Genomic DNA, 14530 nt, shown 5'->3' with positions numbered 1-14530 from the left:
TACCAAAAAATCCTTCTCATAATTAAAGATGGAATATGACAAAACAACACTAAACCCAAAAATTCACAAGAGTTTCTCTGATTCTCTTATAATATCTGTATGTCAGATGTTCTAAACACTTAAATATTACTACTTTCCAAAAGCTTTACAGAAAAGAATCTGATTCTGCTACCACGTCAAGTTTCCAGGCTATTTACAATTTTTTAATGGTAGAAGAGGTGTCCTTTTAGATAAGAGAGGCTTTGCTTGGAAAGGGATAACCATAAAAGTTTTAAAATAAGTATCAAATCTCTTGGTGGGCCTAGGCTGAACATGTGAACCTGAAAGATGCAAACAACTTCTTTTGAGGTCTCTGCTGTTTGAAAACATTCTGCTCTCAGATCTGTGCAGTGTAAATTGCATATGCGGCTTTGTGGGCAGATCTCAGCTGTTTATTTTTACAATTGCTAAATAAGAACACTCACGCATTAATATATCTACTTGCAAATGCATTTCGGAAGTATTTGTAATTTTTTTCCCCCTATCTCCATGTACAAAGAATTTCCAGACACAAATGCCTGCCAGTGAAAAACAACTGTGATTGTCAGGATTCGAAACTAGAAAGAGCTTAAGTAATTCATGTTTATTAGAAAGTGTGTCAACAAACAAACTGCATCTTTTTCTAGCATCAGAAACAAATATATTTTATTTCATGTAGAGTTACTAGTTTACAAGAAATTGTCTGCACACCTCAGTAACTGTCTTGGCATTTGATACAGGCTTTACTTCAGACTAGGAGAAAGAACTGAATTACACTGCCTCAAGAATCAATTTACATTTCAGTCTTCTGTTGACTTCAGTGACAGTGTCATGTACAGAACAATACTGGAGCAGATACAGATATTCATTTTCCATTTATGAGTAACCAGAATGAAGTTTCATTCATTTTGGACTTAAGCCAATAGAAAATAGCCTCTACAGTTGTTCATCCACCAAATCCTCAAGGGCCTTCTGGCCTGTAGGGCAGTAGTACTATGCCAAATTGCATGGTTCCAACTTGCCAGATTACCCTAAATAGCAGTTGATGAGAGAATGATGATGATTTTCAGGTGGAGTAGAAGGAGATTGCTCAGGGACTATAAGCAGGCCTATTCACTAATGTCACAGAAGCAGCAGATTCTTCTCTGAAAGACTGAATGATCAGATGAGATCAACTGAGGTATGAGAAAAGAAGTCCAAGCCACAGAAGTTCATTCTTCTCACTAAAAAGAAGCAATTTAAATAAGAAGCTCCACTTCCATCATAGGAGCTCAGTCCCAGCACCCAGGCAGTTAGAGAAAAAAGCTGTACAACACCCTATGTAATTAATACTGTTGATGCAGGTTGAACTCAGTCAGACACAGAGTATACCTCACCATGGTAAGAATAAGCAACACAGTGAACTTCACTTGTCCCATGAAAGACAGTACCAATAAGCAGTTGTGAAAACCAGTGACTGTCTACATGGATTCTGCCCAGCAATTTGTATAATTGCCTGCTGAGCAGATTAAATAATTTTGCTTAGCTTCTGTGAGTCATGAAGCAAATCCCTAATGTCTTCTGGAATTCCCTTAGCTAGATCATTATGTCCTGATCCTATAATCAAACCTGTGAAGGAAAAAAGGGGCCTGTTCTCAAGATCAAGGCTGTAATATAAGGATGGGGCAAACCTGAGAATGCTTATTATCGGAAGAGCTGATGCCTAGTATTAAGGTCATTTTATGCTTTCTCATACATCCCTAGCATGAAGATGGTGGCTTATGTTACATCTTTCTTTCATGTTAGAGTAAGAAAAGGTAAGAATCTGCTAAATCTTCTAATATTCTAGATGTGTAGCAGTCCAAACTTGGAACAGTCACATTTCTTTTTCTTACTCTCCACTGAACTTGGGTTAAATCCCAAGAGATGTAGGGCACCTGCCAACAGTTGGCTTGCTCTTAAACACAGCCTCTCTTAAACAGAAGTCTACGCAGATGGCAGAGAAATAAGGTCTTCAGAAATGGGGTGTAGAAAAACAAGTTTTTTAACAAGAAGTTTAAAGCTAGATAATACTACTGCTTGTGAATTAACAACCTAATCTTCCCAATTTGTATTTTTTGTGGCAATGAAGTATGTTTATATTAGTATGTTCCTTTTGAACCAGGTGTAAGGTCAAAATAAAACTGCTTTTCTCTCAGAACCACATGACACACTATATCACCTCAAAGCATGACATGCTTACCAAGAATAAATAATATTCTAAGGACCCTTATTGCAGCCATAACCTTCAAAATAATTTCTACCTGGCTAACGCCTCCTGTACATCTGGACTCTAATCCAAAGAGCCCAACCTGCACAGGCAGGCTCAGCACCCTGCACCTCCGGGAGCACGTCCAGGTTTCCAGCAGAAAAAAACATTTCGCACCACAGTGCACTAAAAGCCCGCAGGATCACCATAAGCCAAACATTCACTGTGAAAGGCATTACACAGGCACCACTAGTAACATTAAAAGGCATTTTTGAGTTGGTTGGCAGGAAATGTTTTGCTGAGGCAACTGCTTTAGCAAGGCCCAGTCCTGGAGCACAACACAGCCTCCACCAAAGCCAAGCAGGATTTGTTTAGATACAAAACAACAGCTGTGCTTGCTGCACCCTGTACCCAGGCCGTGACCTGTATGCTGTTACCCTCAGCGGCTGGCCACTCTGGCTCAGAAAACTCTGAAAAACGGTAACTCTGCTTCCACAGGGCGCTCCTTCCCGGGCAGGGCCCAGTTTCCACCCTTTCCACGCAGCTACCCCGGGCTGTACAGCAGCCGCCCCAGATCCCTGCCTGTCCCAGCCTCCCAGCCCGGCCCAACGGCCGCCGCGGACACGCGCAGATGGGAGCAGACACTAACCCTCCGGCGCGCACCGCCTCCCACGCACAAAGCGACCCGTCCCCCCCCCCCCCCACACCGCGCATGCGCCCGAGCGGCCGGGAAGGGCCGAGCAGGCGACATACGGGCACTGCGCCGCGCCGCGCCCGCGGAGCGTCGCCGCGGCGTGCCACTTCCCCGCCCCGCCCCCCGCGCCCCGGCGTGCCACTAGGGAAGAAAGGCCGCGCCGGCGCCGCGCGGTTCGGCTTGGCGCGCGCTCCCGCCCCTCGCGAGCGCCGAGGGACCCGCGCTCGCCGCCGCCGCGGCTCGCGGGCCCGGGCCTGGGCGCGCGCGCGCGGCTGTTGGAGGCGCGGCCGGTGGGGCCGCGCGGGAGCCCGGCTGGCGGCGAGGCCGGGCGGGGCGAGGGGAGGCGAGCGCCGCGGCGGCGGCGAGGCGCAGCGCAGAGCGGAGCGAGCAGCCCTCCCCGCGGCCCGCACCTCCTCCGCGCCCTCCTGCCGGCCGAGCGACGGCGACGGGTGAGCGGCGGCCGGCTGCAGCCGGCGGACGAGCCGGGGCCTGCGCCCCCGCGGGGCTCCGTCCCTTTGCTGGCCGGCGGCGGCTGCCTGGCAGCCGAATGGTAAACAAATGGCGGCCCGGCGGGGGCGAGCGGCCGGGGCCGCCCTGGCTGCCCGGCGGGGCGCGGGGGGTGGGGCGCTGCCCGCACCCCGGGCGGGGGCCGCGGGGCCGGTGTCCTTCCCCCCCCCCCCCCCGGCCTGCGCGGGTCTCGCCGTGCTGAGTGCGCGGTGGTGGTAACGCGCCGTGCGGGGCGGCCGCCCGGCCCGGCCCGGCCCAGCCCAGCCCAGCCCCTCCGCGGGCCTGCGGCCGCCGGGAGCCGGCGGGGGCGGCGGGGCGAGCCCTGCCGCGGCCGTCTGCGCCGCGGTGCCGCCAGCGCTATCCAGGGTGTCGGCGGCAGCACGTGGGAAGGGGCAGAACCCGGGTCGGCCTGGTACTGTCGGGACCGAAATCAGAGTGGCTCCTTCCTGCATGGAAGGAGAGGGGAAGAGGGCAAATAATCCAGAGGTATTGCTGAAATCCTTCTCTAATCCTCTGTGATTGTGTATTTCGAGCAGCTGCGCTCAGATTATGCAAGAGGATGTTTTCTCTCTGGATTTTTGTCTCTCTCTCAATTCCTTTCTTGAGGGGTTGTAGATGTGCACTGGAAGCTCTTTCTCCTTTATAAAGGTGAAGAAGGTTGCATAGCTGTACTCCTGTAACCCTAAAGATCAGCACTCAAGTGTATCAGGAGATAACAGTAACTTCTTTGAAGGGCATACACCTTACAACAGCCATGTAGCCTCACTTTCAAAGCTCCTGCTGCTGTTTGCAGCAGATCTTTTGAATTCTCCAGGGAGAAAACCCATGGGCTGGAGAGACATTTTTCTTTTGTTCCATAAAGTTCTACTCAGATTTGGCTGAGGAGCTTTTCATAATCCTTGTTTCCCTTTTGCTGGTTTTATTGTTAGTGTGCCAAAATAAGTGTGTATTAGCATACTAATCTAAAGCTGGGCCTGTGCTGCTGCAACATCACCTTGCTTGTGCTAGCACTCTGGACAAGAGAAGTCTCTCTGCCTTCTTTGGAATCAGTGTATAACACAGATGGGTAAGTCCTTTCCCTGGACAGCTGCTGTCTGCTGCTTGCTATTATCATACAGCTTAGCTTGTGCTGTGATTTGGAAGGTTAGGATTTGCACTTCTCCAGTGATACATGATGATGAGGATGTTAGTGATGCTTATTTATGGTTTTTCCCCTCTCCCAAAAGTGCAAAAATATTAAAAGAGCTTCAACCAATAGGCAAGTTAAATACCTAGAAGACTGGAAAGTGCATTGGGAACCTTAACGTGCTTTCCACTGTATATGCACCTAAATATTTTTGCGTATTTTTTTCTTAGCAACCCAGCTTCATCCAGAGGAGAAATAGATTCAGAGGGTAAATTTGGGTTATGTAGAGAGCTGCATCTTTTTTGTGGGATCTCTGTCCCAGCCTTTTCACAATTTGGAAAGTGTTCAGAGAACAGGAGAATCCCAGCTGAATGGGCAAAAACAATGTTTTTATTCTGCCTCTTGGTTGCTCTTTCTCTTAGGCACTAAATTGGTCTTTTAGTCAATTCACTTCTTAATCTTTCTTTATTTTCCTTGTCTCCTGCTTTGATGTTAGAAGTTTAATGGCCAAAAGAAGTGCTGAGTTCATTCCAACCAGCAATGCCTGGTTGGAAGCTTTCTGGCAAGCTTTCTGCAGGTTTTTGGAAAACCCAGTTTTTGACATAGGTACTAAAGGGCCTCCTGCAGTACCCTGGTGAAGAAAAAAATCATATTGCTGTTAGTCTTCAATTAAGTTCTTGAAGGAGCTCTGGATTTCACCTTGGTAACAAACCTATATGCTTTTGTATTCAGTCAGATTGACCTAAACTTAAAATAAAAAATTAAATTTTCTACAAATTGGTAAACCTATTTATTTGGTGAGCTCTCTCTCAAATGAAGCAGATGCTGTTTGCCTCTGGCAATGAGATCCAGTGATATAGAGATGGGAGCAGAGCATCAGGCTCTCATTAGTGGTCAGTGTATTAGTGACAAGTAACTTTCAATTTCCTTTTCTGCCCAATAAGAATAAAGATAACTTGATTTTTTTTTTTGATGTGTCACTTAGATTGTATAACAAATATATTCCTGAACAGAGCATAAATAAATAAATAGTTACATTATTGAGGGTTAAGAAGAAATACTATGTAAGCTTGCTTATGTCTCTGTCCTCTATCTAGTCTCTACATTGGATAAAGGAAAAAGATGGAAAAATCATGTAACTTAAACTGGTCTAAAACAAGACAAAATAGTTAAAATTGCAGGGGAGCTCTAGATTTTGACTTACTTTGCAGGGTACTGTTTTGAGCAGTTTTTGAGGTGAGTCTTGTAATACATACTTTGTGACACTTGATGTGTCTTTTATTTTATTCCAATCTGTTAATACCACTTGAATCTAAAATACCCTGCATGTCCTTAGGACCTGTAGAACATCTATTTGGGCAGACTGCACTGCTGTTTACCAAATGCCAAAAATTGATCCAAGTTCTTAATGTGAAATCATGCTGAAAGCCTGATAGGTTTAAACTTAAGGCATGAGGACTTGAGAGATACAGTGAGGTAAAATTCTAATTGGCATAGTCACAACTCTTGATATAAAACGTAAGTCAATGGTTCATGTTTTTCACTGAATACTGATACCTGGTTCAGACTTTTTATATAGATGCCTGAAGGTGGATGGTGGGTTTTTTTGTTTGTTTTTTAAGGTTAAACTTCATATTTTTCTATTTAGAAGCATTTTCAGTAGAAACTGTAGTTTTCCAGGAGTCCTAAGGAAGAGAGAAATTGGCTGGAGTATGACAGATTCTTAGCAAATAAGATCTTTCTGTGTGTGCTTGTGTGTGTGCTTTCTTTATAGTTGTAATGCTCTTACAAAACTTGTTTTAGCTGAGTCACTATTATCACCAGCTATGGAATGTATTTGGATGGGAAAGTTTGGCTGCAGTCTTTTTAAAAAAAAAAAAAAAAAAAAAAAGAATAGCTTCGTGCCTGTTGACATTTGGAAAAGACAGTCTACATTTATATTGGAGATCAGAAATTGATGACTCATTGTATGCCCTAAAACCCTACTACAAACTCAAAGTGCAGATCTTTGTGGGTTTTTTTTTTCCTCCTCACTTCTTTGTTCAAGTTAAAACACATTGTAGAGCTGGTATTTTGAAAGTTACCAGTACATGTTCATTATAAGATATGTTCCCAGCTTCCTGTCATCAACTATTTGGAATACGTTTTTTTAGAAAATAGTACAAAATACAAATTAAAAAAAATCTAAAGTAATATTTCCATTGCTTTTAAAACCAAGTAGTTTGGAAGAACAAAAAAAGTCTGCTAGGTGCTGCAATTTATATAGGTGCATATAAATATGCAAATAATAGGTGCATGTTTGATATGAAGGTTAAATACTTGAAAATAGAAAAGGTTGAAGTTCTGAATACCATCTTTGTTCTTGTTCTTCTACCCTTTCTATTGTGTTTTTAAGTTGCAAACTATTTTAGGACAAAACCTATCTTTTCAACTTTAGTATTATATCTGATCCAGTGGTGTCCTGTTAGAATGTTTGTGTTCTAACTACTTTTGGCATATCAGGCCTTATGCCACTAACAAGGCTATATTTTTAATAAAACAAAAAAACCCTACTCTGTACAGAGTGTATTACATCTGCATTTCAGCCTATGATGTGTTCACGTTCCATTTATTTTAAATTTGTTTTCTTATTTTGCTATGGGAACTGGTTAAACTTGTGTAGTAAGACCTGAAATGGTCTATTAGCAAGAGTTTTGGCCTGATCGCTATAAATATAGAGGTCAGGAGTTCTGCTGCAACATGTATGAATTAAAATATTATATAAGACGAAGGATGGATTTTTGGCTTCTTTTGGGTGGCTAAATCTGCCTACTGTAATATAGAATGAATTATTTTTGCAATAGTTTTGCTTATGACTTTTAAGAAATTTTTGATTGCTTCCTTTTTATTTATTTCTGGAATAGTTGGGAGCTGATGTCTGGGGATAAGGACATCACTTCTTGGGGAGTATTTCACCTCTCTACCATATCTATTAAGTTTTAATAGTAATCCATGGGTATGAACACATGGAAGAAGATTCTTTTTACTGTAAAAGTCCTTTAATATTAAGCAGCTATTTAGTAAGTTCTTCTGTCTCAAGAGTGAAGATGGATAAATTTTATCAAAGATAAAATGCAGTTTGTAAAAATAATTAAACTTTAAAACATTTTTTTTTTTAGTTTTCCAGCTGGTGCAATCTTGAAATTAGTCTTGAATCTTAATGCATTTTTTTTCTTAAATGTTTGCTGGTGGGCCACACCGAAGGACTAAGTGAAGCAGGTCATAGTAAATAATTTTTAATAGTCTGTTTTAGCCTTCAATGTAATGAATAACCGTCTAGTCTGACTAACAACAGGCAATAAACTAGAATGACAGAACATACATTGTGGTTGCAAAGTCTATTAAAAATTTGTTTAGTTTCCATAAAAAATGCAAATGTTTAACCATTTGTAGCTCCAGATACTGTAAGCATGTGACTTTTTCAAAGGATTGTGCATATGGAAAGCAATCTGTATACCTGAAATGAAACTTTATTTCTGATCTCATTTTTGCAGAGTCTGCAGCAATCAAGGAGTTGTGCTGAATTCAAATTCAGAAGTGCTTTACACATGAAATCTGCTGTCTCTCTAGCTGATTCTGTCCTGTCACCATCTCAACAGGTAGAGTGCTTTTGTGCCTGAGCCATGCACCAAGCATAGCTGTTCTCGGTGTGGTGGTCCTGTGGTAGTGTGTGGCTAACGGCACATTGAGACTTTTAGCCTTCTTATTTGGGGAATGTGTCAAGAAGTCAAGAATGCATGGCAGATCTGTCACAAAAGTACTCTAAGGAAAAGCTTTTTGATCTTTAATGTTCATAGAATTTGATAGTGATAGAAGTGTATTCCCATTCCATCAGAGCTTGCGTTCTAAAACAGAACAAGTCAGACTGATGGGGCACCATTGGAGGTCCACTTTAGTCATAACAGTGTTTTGTTTTCCCTTGAATTCTTTTTTTTTTTTTTTTTAATCTGAAATTATTTGGGAGGAAATACCTAGCTGAATCCTCTGAAGGGGAGGAAGGGGTTTAGCCCTGGGGAAAAAGGAGCTTCTAAAGAGTCACTGAAAAGAATACAAAATACAAGTCAGCTCCTATAACTAGGAAGTTTGGGGTGGGGGGGGGGGTAAGATTTGGAAAATCTTTTCTTTTTAGGGTTAAAATCACAGAAGCTACATTTTTAGAATTCTGCTGATCATTATTTTTGTTGTGGTTAGAGGTTTCTGTTTTTTTAGTCCTTTTTAACTTTTTAAATGATGCTTCAGAAAGCAGTCAGTACATGCCAATGCTTTGATCATTCATTATATGCTAGATCATTGATAAAAGTAGAATCTTGCAGGAGTGTGTATCCCCCTGTATATTTTCTTGCAATAAGAAGCTGTGTTTTGAGCATGACCTTTTTCTGCTGCTATTGTGTAGTATCTAGAAATTGTCATAGCCTGTGATGATAATGGTGAAGGTAACATACTGTTTGTGTAATAGTTTGGGCTTTAGTATTTCAAGCTCATTCTTATGAATTCAGTGATTTAAAAACAAACAAACAAAAAAACCCAAAACCCTTACTCTAGTGTGTCCCACATCTGCCAGTCAGTACCAGCCAGGGAAGATGCTCTCTTTTTTGTTATGGATCAGTTTACACTGTTTAAGAATGCAGTAAATGATGATTTATCCAAATATTTTGAATGTAGTTTTTAACAACTCCAGTCTGCCTAGCTGTAATGGAAGCTAGGGCTGTCCTGATGATCTGAGAGAAAAAAGGTGCTTTGTATCCCCTAAGGTTGAAGGTGGAAGTGTGGCACCTGAAAAAACTACTTCTTAAAAGCATGTCTGGAGTGAACTAATCTGGAGAAATACAGGGCTTCATAAAATTCCTTTCAGAACTTCTTTCTGAAAACAGAAAAACTGTATAAAAAATTCTGTGGTATGTAAAGCATAAAAGACAGCCAACCTATGCTACTGAGGCACATACCTTTTAAATTTATCACCTCTTGTTTCATTTTAATAACTAGTAATTTGTAATGTTGTTTGCTGTTCTTCTGAATTTAACATTTTAAAAAGTAGTTGGAAGTTAATGCAGCATTAGATTAACTTTGCTGTAGGTCCCTGCTTCCTATTGTGTTTCCTGTGGAGAAACATTTAATGAGAGTTTGAGGTAGCCAGCTCCCTAATGTGAGGCTGCACTGGCTTTGGAGAAGCTTCAGAATGGGGCTGCTTAACCTTAGTCATTGTGGAGTCTTGAGGAGTAGAGTTAGATCTGCCTTTTATTGCTCACTTCCAGCAGGGGTGGCAACTAGTGGTGGCACTTGCCATTTGTTGGGTTGAAACAATGTCAAAAAAGTTTTTATTGAACTCCCAGTTCACAGAATCCATCTATCATCTGAAAACTGATGAAACAAAAAATAATAATCAAAAAGTGTAACATGCACACTAGACAGTTAATGTGGCCATGCTTATTGTAGTAACAGACTGAGGTGTTTTGTAGATGTGAAAATTATTATACTTTTTGTGCCAGATAGGAATGAGAAGACATGAAAAACTCACTTTCTGGAAGACTACAAAGCTTGCTTAAGGCATCTGGTAGACCTAGTGGTCAAGGTGAATGATAGTTATTCTCCCATGTGTGGTACAATATAGAAAAATAAAATAGCTCGTTCAATATTTATCTGTTATCTACCAATTCTATTTTGGCAAAGTATTCTAAAACTTTTTTATACCTCTTACCTTTTCAACTCGTGAAAATCTGTGAATGATGCTTTTTTATTTATTTTTATATACAAATGTCACTTAAATCTTGTCCCTTTGCCCTCTAAAATGTATAGTTTCCACATGTTATGAGCCTAGTTAGCCACAGCTATAGACCTTTTAGCCGCATACTTGGGTAAAAGGTGGGAGGTTCAGGAGCATGGCAGTGTGTTCTTTTGTTTAAGTCGCACCCTCCAAAACTTTTTTTTTAAGACTATTTTGCATGTATCTGGCTGCCTGTGGGTGGTTTCGGATGCCCCTGGGAATTTAACCCGTAGCAGCACTGCTTGTGTCTCTCTGTTCATCTGCTTCCTTAAACCAGTAATTTAAGAAACTGTTGGCCAATTTAATCAGATATGAAAGAGGAAAGAGTCTCAAAGACAATTGAGCTTTTATAGGTTTGCTGAATAAAAGGTGGCTGAGTAACAGAGGGTTCCAACAGCGGGAATAGTCACTGTGGTTTCATATCTGATTGGTACAAAGGAATTTACATAGGGGAAAGTAAGTAAGCAGACATTGAGTTTGATAATACTAAGTACAGCATCTTATACTTTGCAGTGGAGGAGACAGTGAGAGCTCCCACTTGCAGCTGAAGTATTGTGTAGTGACTGTTTGAAACCCTTATTATGCTATTTTAATATTTATGTTACAACAGCAACTGAAAATCATGTGGCTGTAGCAGCTGGAATTTTAATCCTTTTAATTATGACAGATTTTCAAAGCATGTTCTGGCTGATTTGGTCAGCTGACTGTATAGTATGTACAATAACATCAAGTGATTGCACAAATTCTGAGAGCAGTGGTCACCTCACTGGAACTGGATGTATTTTTAGTTTTCTCTGCTAGTAATAGTCAAGTATGCATACTTAAGCATCTCATATGAACTCAACCTAGTTGCTGACATTAGGCTATCAGAAAAGGACAGCTGTTCTTTCTTGCTGTAGTCACTGATTTGACATTCTGACTTCTTACCAAATTTTGGTAAGGAACACAGTAGGGTATAAACACTATAAATCTCGCCAGTGCCTGTTTTAATGACTGGTATTTTTCTTCTGGTCAGTTTGCAACAACAACTATATTTGCTAGCTCTTTCAATTTTGTATCTCAGAGTAACTCAAAGTACAAGTTTAGACATTGTTACATGCAGCAAGAATTTTCTTTAGCTCTGCTTTGCCCAATATTATTTTTTCTTCTTTACAAGACAATGTTTGGGAAGAGGGTCCTCCTTCTAGTTTTCAGTGTGATACTAGGGATATATTAGTTGTGCTACTTCAAAGAAAAATGATTCACGTGTGGATGCTTTTAATCTGTGAATCCAAAAGATGCTAAGTTGTAGTTCACAATAATACATAATTTACAGAATTGAATGAGTAGTGACCATTAGCTGATTGATGAATATTCAAATTTTAGAGATAATATCCTTTTGTTTCACCTGATGCCTGTTTGATAGGGTTGTTTGATTAACTTTTGTATTTGGACTTAAAATTTATGTTTGGATAACTGAATTGTATGAAAAGTCTTAACTAGTTAAGCAATCCAGGAACTCATGACTCCACAAAATAGTTGTGGGGTTTGAAGGCCAGGCACTAAAAGAAGAAATGTGTGAAAAGGACATTTAAAATGCATAAAAGGCCTTTCTAGTAAGCTATAAATAAAATGTGACATTCTGACTAAACTGAAGTTCTACAGCAAGTGCTATGAAATTAAGGCCTGAGGAGCACACAGAATTTTGGTGAATGTCATGCTGATGTTCTACTGATGTCCAAAGAGATTTTAAATTATTTAAGGTGCCAATGGATTCAAATTTTAAGAGAAATGGCAAGTAATATCAGACTTTTTAGTGACGTCTAACATTCTGATTTAAGGAAACTGAGGGAATAGGTTACTTCAGCTATTTAACTGATCACATGCATAACTGCTTTTTTATAAAAACAATCACAGGCCTTTGTTATAGGACTAAATTAGCATCTACCTAACCAAAACATGGTATTTTTAGTGTCTGATCTGGCCTTTGTACACTGTCTGTCAGTGGTATTTGATGTTTTCAGCAGATTATCTCTTTCCTATGCACTTCAAACTTTCATTTGTGTGTGTGAGATCATTAAGTTTTGGTGAATATTAGCTAATGCCTGAAAGGAGTCTTGGAGCTTGATAAAAGCTGGTATAATCACACAACTCGGGTTTCACAATCTGACTTGTAAAGACCAAGATAGTATGCTAGGGAGGAGGATGTTTTACTGTCTTAATAGAATGTTCTTCTGTGTAAGCTCACATAGGCTATTTAAAGACAGTATTTAATGATGGTTGACTAATTTAGGGTATGTCTACACAAATGGTGCAGGCAGACATGAGCTCGCTTTGACTGTGTTCTGAGCTGTCTGAATGCGAGCCAGCTTTGACCTAGGAGCAGTATAACTGAGCTAGCACAGCGGTGTGCTCTAGTTAACAAACCTGCATTCTGGTCTGCAAATGGCTCATATCTGGCCATCTTGAAGTGAGCAAGGTGCATAGTTTTTTTGCAAGTAAGTAGTAATATATGGGTTTTTTAAACATAATTGTAGGAAACTGATTAAGCTTTGCTGCTACAGGACTGCTTGTTGTCTTGTTTTATGGGAGCAGCACTGTGTTTAGATTTATGGAGCAAGGGCTGGGCCTGATGGGGGCAGGTGAGTTAGCAGCTAGCAGTTGTCTTTCAGGACTTAATGTATCTCCATTTTGTGTGTCGAGTGTTTTAAAATGCACACATAATCCGAGACCCTTCTGATCTCTACTCATTTGTTGACTCCAGGAAAATTGGAGTTTGGTTTCAGTATTGATGCAAAACTTGGAAGGTTTCAGTGGTTGAGGAAGAGTGGGGTGCATGGTTTTTTTTTTTTTTTCTTTTCACCCTTCATGCCTGCTAGATAGACAGTTGTAGGTTGTACTGGAATATCTCCAAAAAGAAGTTTTTGAATTTAGCTAGAGTTTCTTGGGATTGTTGGTGAGTTTGAATTGTAAGTGTCTGATAAGTATCTCATGCTTTCAATGAGTGTTTAAAACTTTCTTACCATGGTTATATTCTGCAGTCAATTTCACAGCAATTTTAACAAAACCCATTTTTCCAGTGGAGTCCTACCCATAAAAGCAGAGTGGAAAGTACCCCTTTCCTGGTTACTGCTATGTAACTCTTATGCCGCTGTTTCCTGAACAGTACAATTCCCAGCTCTTTTTCAGTAGAAACCCAATGATCTCAGCAATATATATATATATATATATATATCCCACTACTTACCTAGTGGAAGTAGTTTTGATGGCTGGTGTATAATGAATACCTAGTTAAAAAGCAGAGATGTGAAAAATAACCATGTAAAAATGTCTCTTGAGCTTGCAGCTAAGCTGCTAATATGGCTGGCCATCTTCAAGACCCTTCCTTTGTGGGATTCTTTATACAATACTAGAAGTTGAATGTAGGCTGTAGGAGAACATAGGTGGGAGATGGTTGTTTATTAAAAAAACTATATGATGAAAGAATATCTTTAACATTAAGTAACTTATTATTGTAAAAGTAAGGGTAAAATTTTATAATAGTGAAAATTCTCTTAATAGAAGAAAATAGGTTCATTAATGCAGATGTGTATATATTTGGCAGGAATTGCCTAAAAAGAGGGGTTTGGCAGAGGAACTAGGAATAAGATTGCTTTCTCACAGAAGTCCAGTAATTTTCGCTTTTTGATTCTTCATGGAACATATTTCAGCTCTTGGCTGTAGCTGCTATCTGACTTAATATGTAAGGTGAAAGCAGGTTGTGTGCCAGAGAGGTTTGCTAAAACCTTTAGCAGATCAGCCACGGAGTTCAGTGAGTGGCACACTTGACAATGTGTGATGAGGAAACTTATTTGTTATTCTCTCTTTAAATTCAGCTGTGTTTTGCCTGCTAAGTGTAGCACATATGCTTCTTTGTTAGAAGTGTTCAGAAGAGTGGGTGGCTAAAACATTTGAGCTATCTACATTACAAGGGATGGAGGTATGAGATCTGATTGCTACTTAAAGTTGGCATGAATTTCAAAATATTAAAAGAATACATCTGAAGTAAGTGTCACATAGAAATTTAATTAAATGCTTTAAATAGTCTAAAGTCGAGTGCCTAAAATGCTATTTTGTTTTCTCTTACTTTCAGCTTGAACAAAAGGAGTAATACTAATCAGTTTTATTTTTACAGTCAGT

The 14530-nt window shown here is 40.4% G+C and overlaps 1 protein-coding gene across 6 annotated transcripts in view; it reads left to right on the top strand.

The window, feature by feature from the left end:
* Positions 1-3241: 3241 nt before the first annotated feature.
* FBXO30 (F-box protein 30) overlaps positions 3242-14530 on the top strand; it is a 42030-nt gene continuing 30741 nt past the window's right edge. Inside the window, exons 1-3 of one of the 6 annotated variants that reach the window (XM_067293530.1) lie at positions 3242-3388; positions 4376-4512; positions 8106-8210. The gene's annotated coding sequence lies outside the window, so the exon portion shown is untranslated. The other 5 variants (XM_067293531.1, XM_067293534.1, XM_067293533.1 and 2 more) reach the window with 5 other exon arrangements.

The sequence above is a fragment of the Apteryx mantelli genome, chromosome 3 (genome assembly GCF_036417845.1).
Source record: "Apteryx mantelli isolate bAptMan1 chromosome 3, bAptMan1.hap1, whole genome shotgun sequence".
NCBI lineage: Eukaryota > Metazoa > Chordata > Aves > Apterygiformes > Apterygidae > Apteryx > Apteryx mantelli.
The sequence above is the reverse complement of the archived record's forward strand: the minus strand, read 5'-3'. Positions and strand labels throughout refer to the sequence as shown.